The following is a 10,337-nucleotide window of genomic DNA, read 5'->3' on the forward strand; positions in this document are numbered from 1 at the left end:
AGAAGAAACTAACCAGGATTCCCCAAGTAGCGGCGAGCGAAGCGGGAAGAGCCCAGCGCCGAGTCCCGAGGCCCCCAGCGGGCCCAAGGGAACTGTGGCGTAGGGATGCCCGGTCCGACAGTCGCGGTGGCGCTGAGGTCCTTCTAATCGAGGTCCCCTCCGTCCCGTGGCGGGTGTCAGGCCACTGCAGGCGACCAACGCTTCCAGTACCCACCTCGCCGGGGGGCAGGGCCTGAGGGCACCTCCGCGCCCTGCCGCGTGCACTTCTCCCGAGCGCGGCGCCTGCGACCGGCTGGGCATCCGGGCCGGCAGAGGCCGGCTGGTTGGGGTTCCTCCGGCCACCCCGGTCCCCCGACGGGGGGGCCGGTCGGAGAGCATAGAGAACGGCCGTGGTCGCGCCGGCCGCCCGGCCGAGGAAGGGACGACGGGCCTCGCCCGCCCGTGCGCCGCCAGAGGGCTGCCCGGCCCGCCAGAGGGTCCCCAGCCGGTGTCGGCAGCGCCGAGGCGCCCCAGGTCCGCTGGCGATTGTCGTTAGCCCTGCCGATCCGTCTTGAAACACGGACCAAGGAGTCTATCGGGCATTTTGGACCTTAACCCCACTCCGTGGAGTGGGAAGGTGGTCTCAAGCTCAGCTCCAGCTGCAAGAAATCAGTACAGCCATATTGTCCATACGATACGGCCATTTCCACACGGTGGAGCCCAAAGCTTCGGAGCGATTCCCCCTCGGGTCTGGACAAGCCCGGCTCCGGAGCGGCGGGGACTGGTGGTGCGGCGCGGCGCATTGCCGAATTGGGGGAAAAAAACCGCCGCAGCCGCACACCGTCCCCCTAAAGCCATGCATTTCCGACACGCTTCCCCGGGCGAAAACGGCTCCAGGCCGGCAGGGCGGGTGGTGCGGCGCGGTGAATCGCCTTCTTCGGAAAACCTGGTCCGAGAGGTTCGGATGTCCGGGGTTGCCCGCGAAAAGCGGACCGGGCGTCTCCGGCCTGCCGTCCATCGGCTCGCTGGCCCACCCAAGGCCTCTGAGAGGGCTTTGCGCCGGGACCGGTTGGGCCCAAAACGTGCGTATTTCAATGAGAACATTTTGGACCTTAACCCCCACTCCCTGGTTTGCCTATTTATAGGGGGGAGGGTGGTCTCGAGCTCAGCTCAGGATACCAGAAATCAGTACAGCCATATATTGTCCATACAATACGGCTATTCCTACACGGTCGAGCCCAAGCCTATGGAGCGATTCCCCCTGGGGTCTGAACAAGCCCCGCTCCGGAGCGGCTCGACAAAAGTGGCGGCTCGCCGCCCCGCCGGGAGGCCCTCCGAGCGCTCCGTCAATGGCGTTTTCGGCGCGGGCGGCCAACTTTTCATGCCCAGAAATGCGTCGGCTGGCCTGCCTGGCCTTGCCTAGAGGTGTAGGAAAGGCCGTTCCCGGAGGCGCAGTTCGGCCGGACCCCGGGACGGGAGGTGCGGTGGTGCGTCGCCGCCAGCCTTCAGTAGGGGCTGGAGCGGCAGCCAAGCCCGCTGCAGAAGAGCGGATGGGAGAGAGCGAGGGAAAGGGGAGCCAGGGCCCCTGATCAGCAATATCTGCGACGTCCGGATCGGCCCGGCAGCTTCCGCGGAGCGGAGGGACCGCCCCGCCCTTGGGCGGGCCGCACCCAACCTCCGCCGGGTCCCGGCAGCCCAAGGCGCACTGACGTTGCACGGCGGCGTCCCAGGCCCAGAGAGCCGGCAGCGCCCCCCCCCCCCGCCGGAGCCTCGTGCGACCCCGCGGCACGCCCGCCGAGCAGGCGGCGGGCTGTGCCCCGACCGGGGACCACGGAGGGAGCTCCGCCCGGCCAGCCTCCCGGCTGGTCCGGACGCCCCCTCCGGAATCGAGGCAAGTGGAGGCCGGCGCACCTGGCCAATGGATGGCATTACAGTGGCCGCCCGCGCACCCGGGGAAGGAAAAGAAGTGTCGCCCCGGCCGGAGAGGGCGAGGGATCGGGGGCGTGCGGCATTCCAGCGGAGGTCGGGTTGAGAGCGAGAGCAGAGAGGCGCAGGACTCCGGCGCCGCGGTCCGGCAGCCGCGGCGCGGCCGAGCAGTCCGGAGGGACCGAGGTGGCGGGCCCCGGCCCCAAGGGGTACCTTGTTGATCCATTACTGATCCAGCCAGTAGTCAAAGATTGCCTCAAAGATTAAGCCATGCATGTCTAAGTAAAAGCTTTACTAAGCGAAACAGCGGATGGCTCACTAAATCAGTTATGGTTCCTTAGAGCGCATCCCCCTACATGAATAACTCCCGGCGCTCGCCGCAGGCCCCGGGACGCCGGGACTCGGCCTCGTATGGACCGGGGGATCGGTGAGACGCGGTCGGAGAGGCCCCCCTTGGGGAAGGGGGCCGCCGAGCGAGAGGCGACCGGTCCCTGCTCAGCCTGGCTCCCACCGGTGGTTTTTTTTTTTTCGGATTTCCGAAAAGAGCTGGATGCTCCGCTTCCGGGCCACTGGCGCGGTTATCAAGAGGTGATGCACAGAGCCAACTAGCACCAAAACGAGGGAAAATTCTCAGCGGTGGATCACTCGGCTCGTGCGCCGATGAAGAACGCAGCCAGCTGCGAGAGTCAGTGTGAATTGCAGAACGCAGTGATCATCGGCCGGGGGCATCGGCCGGGCGTGTTCTCCGCGCGGAGGGCCGAGTCGAACCCCGGGGGAGTCCACCGTGGCGTGGCAGGTCGGCACTGAGTATCCGCCCCACCCACGAGCGCCTGTCGTCCCCCCGAGCAGAACAAGAAAGACACGGGCGGCCTCGAGGGAGCGCGCCGGAAGGAAGCCAGGCAGGCCGGCATGGCAGGCAAAGAGAGAAAAAGGGGAGGCCAGGCCCCGCCTGCGGGGACCAAGTGCCGCCGGCCCCGTTGCCAATCTCCGAGTGGACCACCAGAGAGGGAGCAGGCGCCCAGCGCCGAGAGAGAGAAGAGAGCCCGCGCGGACAGGCCGCGGAGGGGGGCCCCCCTTCCTGGTAGTCGCCGAGGCGCCGGGTGGGCCCCGAGAGGCGAGAGAGAGAGATAAAGACGAGGCCTATTGCGAACCCATCGACCTCAGGTCGGACGAGACGACCCGCTCGATTTAAGCATATCACTAAGCGGAGGAAAAGAAACTAACCAGGATTCCCCCAGTAGCGGCTAGCGAAGCGGGAAGAGCCCAGCGACGAATACCCGGGCCCCTAGCGGGCCTACGGAAATTGTGGCGTAGGGAAGTCCGGTCCGGCTGTCGCGGCGGTGCCGAGGTCCCTCTCATCGAGGCCCCCTCCGTCCTGTGGCGGGTGTAAGGCACCTGCGAGCGCCGGCCAGCCGGCCGGCGGCCAGGGCTTCTGGGAATCGGGTTGTTTTGTAGCGCCGCCAGACGCAAGCTCCCCGCGGCTGTGGCGGAGGAAGACCGGGCACGCTAGGACCCGAAAGATGGTGAACTATGCCCGAGCAGGACCAAGCCAGAGGAAAAGCTGGTGGAGGTCCGCAGCGATTCTGACCTGCAAATCGATCGTCCGACTTGGGTATAGGGGCAAAAGACTAATCGAGCCGTCTAGTAGCTGGATCCCTCCGAAGTTTCCCTCAGGATAGCTGGTGCCAGGGAAAAGAGAGAGAGAGCAGTTGCAACCGGGGAAGCGAATGATTAGAGGACTTGGGGCCGAAACGACCTCAACCTATTCTCAAGCATTAAATTGGTGCGGGGCCCTACCCGCCGGATCGGGGCCGGGCTCTCAATGCACGGGCGCCCAGTGGGCCATTCTTGGTAAGCAGGACTGGCGCTGCGGGATGAACCGAACGCCGGGTTAGGGCGCCGCATTGCGGCCGACGCTCATCAGAGCCCAGAAAAGGCGTTGGTTGATACGGGCAGCAGGACGGTGGCCATGGAAGTCGGAGTGTGTAACAACTCACCTGCCGAATCAACTAGCCCTGAATATGGACGGCGCTGAGCGTGCTGCCCACACCCAGCCGTCGGGACAGAGAGCGAGTGGGACCGCCGCCGGGGTGGTACGCCCCGACGAGTAGGAGGGCTGCCGCGGTGCGCGTCGAAGCCTCGGCCGCTAGGCCGCGTGGAGCCGCTGCGGGTGCAGATCTTGGTGGTGGTAGCAAATATTCGAGTGAGATCCTCGAGGGCCGAGTGGCGGAGAAGGCCTCCATGTGAACAGCAGTACGTGGGTCAGTCGATCCTAAGCCCCAGGGAAGTTCCGCTCTGAGCGAAGGCGGGCACCCCCCTCCTCGCGGGGCCAAGGACTCGCCCCTGGGCGAAAGGGAATCAATATTCCCGAACCCGCAGGCGGAGCCCTCCGTCCTTCTAAGCGGTCCAAGCTGCGAAGCAAGTGAGCCCGCTGACGTGTCCTAAGGCGAACTCAGCGAGGACGGAAACCTCGTACAGAGCCAAAGGGCCGGCAGGCGGCCTTCGGGAGGGCCGGACCCAGAGGAGGGGGAGACCGGGGAGGACCGGCGGCGGAGGAGGAGCGGGTGCAGCCGGAGGAGGGCCCGCCAGGACATACGGCGGAGTGAACTGCCGCTCGCCCGGCGGCCCTCGGGAGGAGCAGACCATCAGGACCGGCGACGGAAGGGCCCCGTCGCACGGAGGGCCGGAGGTGGTGCCGGACCTGCGGCGGAGGAGGAGCGGGCGCAGCCAGAGGAGGGCCCACCGGGGCTGACGGCGGAGTGAACCGGCGCTCGCCCGGCGGCCCGGGATGAGCTGCTGGGCTGCGAGTCTGAGGGGGCTGCCTCAAACTGACTTCAAATCCAGGGTTGGCAGATTACCCCGCAGGAGGGCTTTCGGGGAGTAGCGCCGGGGTGGCGAGTTGCCAAGTCAGTCCCAATGCCGTCGTGGGACGTGCCGTCGGGCGGGGAGGGACCTGGGCCTCCGGCCCGGGGACAGAGTCTCGCAGCGGGCGGCGCCGGTCGCACCCTGGGTGCCGGACGGGCGGCGTTGCGTGGGCGCCCGCTGAAGATTTCTCCTCGGACTACGTAGTCCGCGAAAGGTCGAATCTCCGCTTTCGACCCGACTCGGGCGTAAAAACCGACTCGTCCCCACCTGCAAACGCGTCGGCGAGGCACCCCGACTCTCAAGAGCGTCTCTCGTTGGGATGTGTTGGGCCCAAAACATGCGTATTTCAATTGGAGCATTTTGGACCTTAGCCCCACTCCCTGGAGTGGGAAGCTGGTCTCAAGCTCAGCTCCAGCTGCAAGAAATCAGGAGGGCCGGCCGGCGCCGCCTGGTGGCCCTCGGGCGGACCGCACTTGGAGGAGGAGACCGGGGAGGACCGGGGAGTGAACGAGCGCTTCCCCGGTGCCCGAAGATTGGCTGCTGGGCTGCATGTCTGACGCGGCCGCCCCAAACTGATTTGAAATCCACGGTTAATAGTATACCCAGCAGGAAGGCTCTCGGGGGAGTTGCCAAGTCGGTCCCAATGCAATTGTTCGGCACGGATGAACCGGATGAACCATGGCTTCCAGCCCGAGGGCGGCATCTCGCAGCGGGCGGCGTCGGTCCCGCCGTGGGTGCCGGACGGGTAGCGTTACGTGGGCGCCCGCTGAAGATTTCTTCCTCGCACTTCGTCGCATCTCCAGTTACGCTTGGACTCGGTCGCAAAAACCTACTCGGCCCCACCCGTGAACGCGTCGGTGAGGCACCCTAGCTCGCAAGAGCGTCTCTCGTCGGGGTCTGTTGGGCCCGAAACATTACGAATTTCTCCCATTTAAACGAATCCGAGTTAGACCTTTCCGACTCGGAAAGAAAACATCCATTCTGAGATGACAGCTTTCCCCAGTGGACAATTTTTATTGCCCCCTTGTGGTGATAAACCAGTAGTCCTATGCTTTTGACCTCTGCTAAAGGTACCAGTCCTTGGTACAAAGGGAATGACAGATATGTGTCATCCTTCGCTGGTTGTGGTCATTCATTGCTGGATTGATCACTGGCTTGATGCTGCGTAGTGATATGAAAATCAAAAAATAAGGATTTAGAGTTCATTGTCACGTACATTTATAATCTATATGAAATGTTTGGTGCACGTATAAAAAAGCAATTTGTAACAAAGTAACAAACATTTGCAAACAGAATATCAATGAGATATTTATGTGATCATCTAAAATGAAATATTCTGGGGCCTTTTTTTTTCCTTTCATGATGGAGTCTGCCAAGTAAATTGGCTGCCATAGGTTAAGGTGATTTCCCAATGTTCATCATCCATCAATTTACAGTCTTGGTGCAGTTCTCAAAATGCTCATTTTCTAAAGAAGTCAAAATGACAGGAAAATTCTCAGTTGGAAGTTGCGTCCAGGCATTCGATGAATTGGGAAGATGGTGTGCAGCTAAAGTAGTCAAAGATGAAGAATGGTCATACCTAGTGAGTTTTATTGGATATACTGCGCTTGATATCTGGGTGGATGAACGTTTCGTAAGACATCCAGTACCTCCCTATGAAGAGTATCATCAAAGACGTAAGTAACATGCTCATGTTCCATTTTAACATTCAATTGTTTGTCTACCGGTATATCCGAAAGAAATATGATTTAAAAATTAATATGTATTTTCAAAAGATACCGGTACTTGTACAAAGAATTAATAAATAAATAACAAATTAGTTATTTCCTTGTAAATGCACTCTACATGTTTCCGAAAGAAAAACCCAATTAGGAAGGATTAGTAAATCGGAATATTTGCGGCAGGCAAGTTGTCTGTGGTACATGTAAAAAATTGTTACCTGATTGTTGATGTAATGAAATGCCATAAAACCCTAGAAAGATATTTGAAAAGTCATCCTTTTTTCACAAATCACAGATTTCTACCTTTGAATATTGTACAGTTTAACACGGGTGAGCATTACAGCCAACAAATATCATATATCTTTGTAACAGAAAACTGCAGGCAAGCCACAAAAAATTCACTGTCAAAAAGTGTTAAAGGAAGCAGTACAGTTTGGAGAGAGTGTCAGCAAGGCGATCAGGTTGAAACAAGTGATGGACACAAAGGCACTATTCTAACAGTAGATCCCTTCGAAGGATCTTTGTCCTGCAAGATGGAACTGCAGTAAACCTTGAAAACATTTCATTTCCAGGTACAGATTACTCAAATAAATGTTTTAGGGTTTCCTACATACATCTTGGTCATGCATTTTTTAAACTTCTTATTCCTAAAAAAATCCTGGAAAAGTCATGAAATGTAGTTTTCCAGGAAATAAAGTTTTCTGTGGAAACCCAGTTTTCACAACCAAGAGAGCAATTTAATAACAAGTCGACTCTAGTGTTAGATTTAATTTATTTAATTTGATATGTTTTCTGCTAACTTTATACTAGTTTATGAAATCTGTTTGGACTGTATACAATAAAACATGCCATAATCAGGAGGGATCACAGAAACGTTTTATAAATCCCGAATTTTGTACTGGTAGTTTCCAGTTCGGGTTATTTCTTTTACAAAAAGCCAAAAATTGCGGGCCTATTTGGAAAGACAATGAGAGCTGGGCGAACAGTTTTACTATTATCGATATATCTTTGGGAAAAGGCAAATAAAAATAAATCGTGACTAAAACCCATAAATTGAAACAAAAAGTGATCTACTGGCCAAAATCTTGAATTTCTGGCGAAAAAACCGGAGACAAAGCTCCTCCGGAAGTCAACAGGCGGTGCTATTTCGCTCTGATTTTTCACGGCTTTCTATGCGTGCACTGAACTAAAGGAAGCCCATTTGAAGACAAGGTAAAATTGACCACGTTTGCAGCCCCGGTGCAGGCAACCAAAGTCCTTCGGGCCTCTTACACCCCCCCCCAGCGGCAACTTAAAAAAAAACAAAACAAAACAAAAAAGCAGAGTGTTCTTGGGTCATTCAGCTTTCTATTGATTTCCAATTTTACGTAGGTTACTTAACCAATGAAATTTCTAATTATTCACCAAAAACAAACTCACCCCCCCCTTAAAAAAAGTGAACGGTACCAAGTCTGTCATCAGCAGCCATTTTTCAAATGACATCCCTGCACCTTTTCAGTCTCTTGGAACATTTTGTCAGTAGCATTTTGCTGTGCTTGGCCCTGGGATGGGAGCCCTTGAATGTGGAGAGTTCATTTTGGGCCATTCTTCCAGAATCCCACAATTTCTTGGGCCACACAATCTCCTCTTTTTCAAATAAACTCTAGGGGTACTTTTTCAGCGCCTCAGTTTGGCGAAGAATTCTCCCTGAATTGGGCAGAGCACCCCTATGGGCGCGTATTTTGGTGTAGTGCAACCTTTACGAGGTGAGACGTGTCCGGACGGACGTGCAGTCCGGGGACTTTACCATATTGATGCGCGCGCATTAATTCAAATTTGTCAAGGAAGAGATGCCAGTGAGATTTGTGTGCAGGCCAATTGTGCATTTTTGCTACATGATGCACTATTGTAGCGTTTTGATCGCTCGGTCTTTGCAGAGCAAATTCTGTGGGGTATAACTTTGTTAATAATGGTTTTGTTATCTACGTAATATGAACAACCCGAAGCATTTTTCTGAAATTGCCAAATGGTTAAGCTGGTGGTTATCAGATCGTCAGATCGTGGGTTCGAATCCCACCGGTGACTTTTATTTTCCCAAAGCTTGCTGTCAGTCAGTAGCTATAAGAGACTCTAATTCACCCCCGCCAAATACCAACAGTACCTTAGCCCACGGGATAAGCTCTTCTGCTGGGACTGTCCGCGAGGTCCAGGTGAGCACCTTAGTACAGGTTCGAGACGTATGGCCGACTCGGCGGCCAGGGCTTAGGGGCTTGTCTCGTTTCCTCCCTTGCATGGTCGCTCAAACTCTTTTTAGAGTTAAATGGATGGGCAGGGAGGAAGTGTGGTGGGCCGGGAACCCCGAGATCCCAGAAGAGTCCTATATGGAAGCCGGTAACTGCGATTCCTTGCGAATTTCAGGAGTCCGTGCGCCTGAATGCTTGGTCAACACCACATAACTTTTATATTTTTCCCTCACCAATTTTTTTTTTTTTTTAATTTAGTGAGCGCAAAACTCTCAAGGCAATTTTCTGGGTTGAATACACGGATCACTTTTTTATTCATAATCTACATTTCTTAAATGTTCGACAATAAAACCGATTTCAACCGTGTTGGGGTCCATTTCTGCCTAGTGATCTCAATCAAAAACAGCGACGTATCTCTATGTGAATTTTTATTATTGACGGTGCAAGAGAAACAGATCAAGGGGCGGCACAGTCTGGCACCTTATTTCATTGACGGAAGAACATTTAGTACAATTTCGCTTGCTTTCAACTGCAGAATCACTTGATATCTTCAAACAGAGATCATCACAAAAGACATGCATGTCCCACTTGTATTGGATTAATCTTCTTGCGTCACGCCAACAGATCTGCTCCCCCAAAATACAAGCACAAAACTGGTCAAACAAAAGCAAAACAAACAAACAATCCCTATAGTTCTTTGAATTTCAACAACAGAAAATGACAGAGAATCTGGATGTCGAATCTGTAAAGATTTTGGTTTTACCCTAATCACGTCCCAAAAGCTTTATACAGCCTCTGTATCACGGCGCACTCCATTCAGTTTGGTTTTTATCTCCACGTAACCCACGTTACATTTAATTTTGGCAAGACCGAAACTTCATGTTGTCATTTATATCAAGAGCCTCACTGGCCCTAAATTTTATATCCGTATTCGAGTTACAAAAAGGGACAAGGGAAAAAAGTCACCCAAGTTACTTGCTCAGAATGTGTCTCTTTTCGAACTCAAATAGAACACCACCAAAATTTACCTGCCATTTTTCAAAACTTCAGAAAATATCAAATGCAAGCATTGACCATTCCGTATTTCCCTAGGTGCTGTGCATGAAAACAGCATGATGAACACCGTCTGTGGAGTTATGATGAACTCCTGCAAAAACATTTGTGATTGTACACACACGACACAAAGTTGGCGTATATCTTTTTTTTTCTTTGGACTCGTGTACAATTTGTCTAAAATGTACATTTTTATTCAACCGCTGGCCTTGAGAATCAAAACCTTTACTTAAAAAATGCGACGCCGGCTGAAAAATGCGACGCTGGTCGAAAAATGCAACGCCGGCTGAAAAATGCTACGCCGGTCGAAAAATACAACGCCAGTTGAAAAATGCTATGCCGGTAGAAAAATGCCACGCCCGGTCGAAAGATGCGACGCCAGCTGAAAATGCGTCGCCAGTCGAAAAATGCGACGCCCGTCGAAAAGTGCGACGCCCATCGAAAAGTGCGACGCCGGATGGCACATATGGAACACCGTACAGCATACTTGACCGCCCTGAATATAGAGCTGTGAATGTGTGAATGACAAATAAGCGAATGTAGTCTGGTTCCTTGATCTGGATGGAAATTT

The 10,337-nt window shown here is 54.6% G+C and overlaps 2 pseudogenes; both read left to right on the top strand.

Moving 5' to 3' along the window:
* The first annotated feature begins 2,530 nt into the window (after positions 1-2,530).
* LOC147797289 (5.8S ribosomal RNA) lies at positions 2,531-2,665 on the top strand (annotated as a pseudogene).
* A 395-nt stretch (positions 2,666-3,060) lies between these two features.
* Positions 3,061-4,358, top strand: LOC147797290 (large subunit ribosomal RNA; annotated as a pseudogene).
* Positions 4,359-10,337: the final 5,979 nt, after the last annotated feature.

This window comes from Acanthaster planci, linkage group LG11 (genome assembly GCF_054643075.1).
Source record: "Acanthaster planci isolate LZ-2023a linkage group LG11, COTS_SCS, whole genome shotgun sequence".
Taxonomy (NCBI): domain Eukaryota; kingdom Metazoa; phylum Echinodermata; class Asteroidea; order Valvatida; family Acanthasteridae; genus Acanthaster; species Acanthaster planci.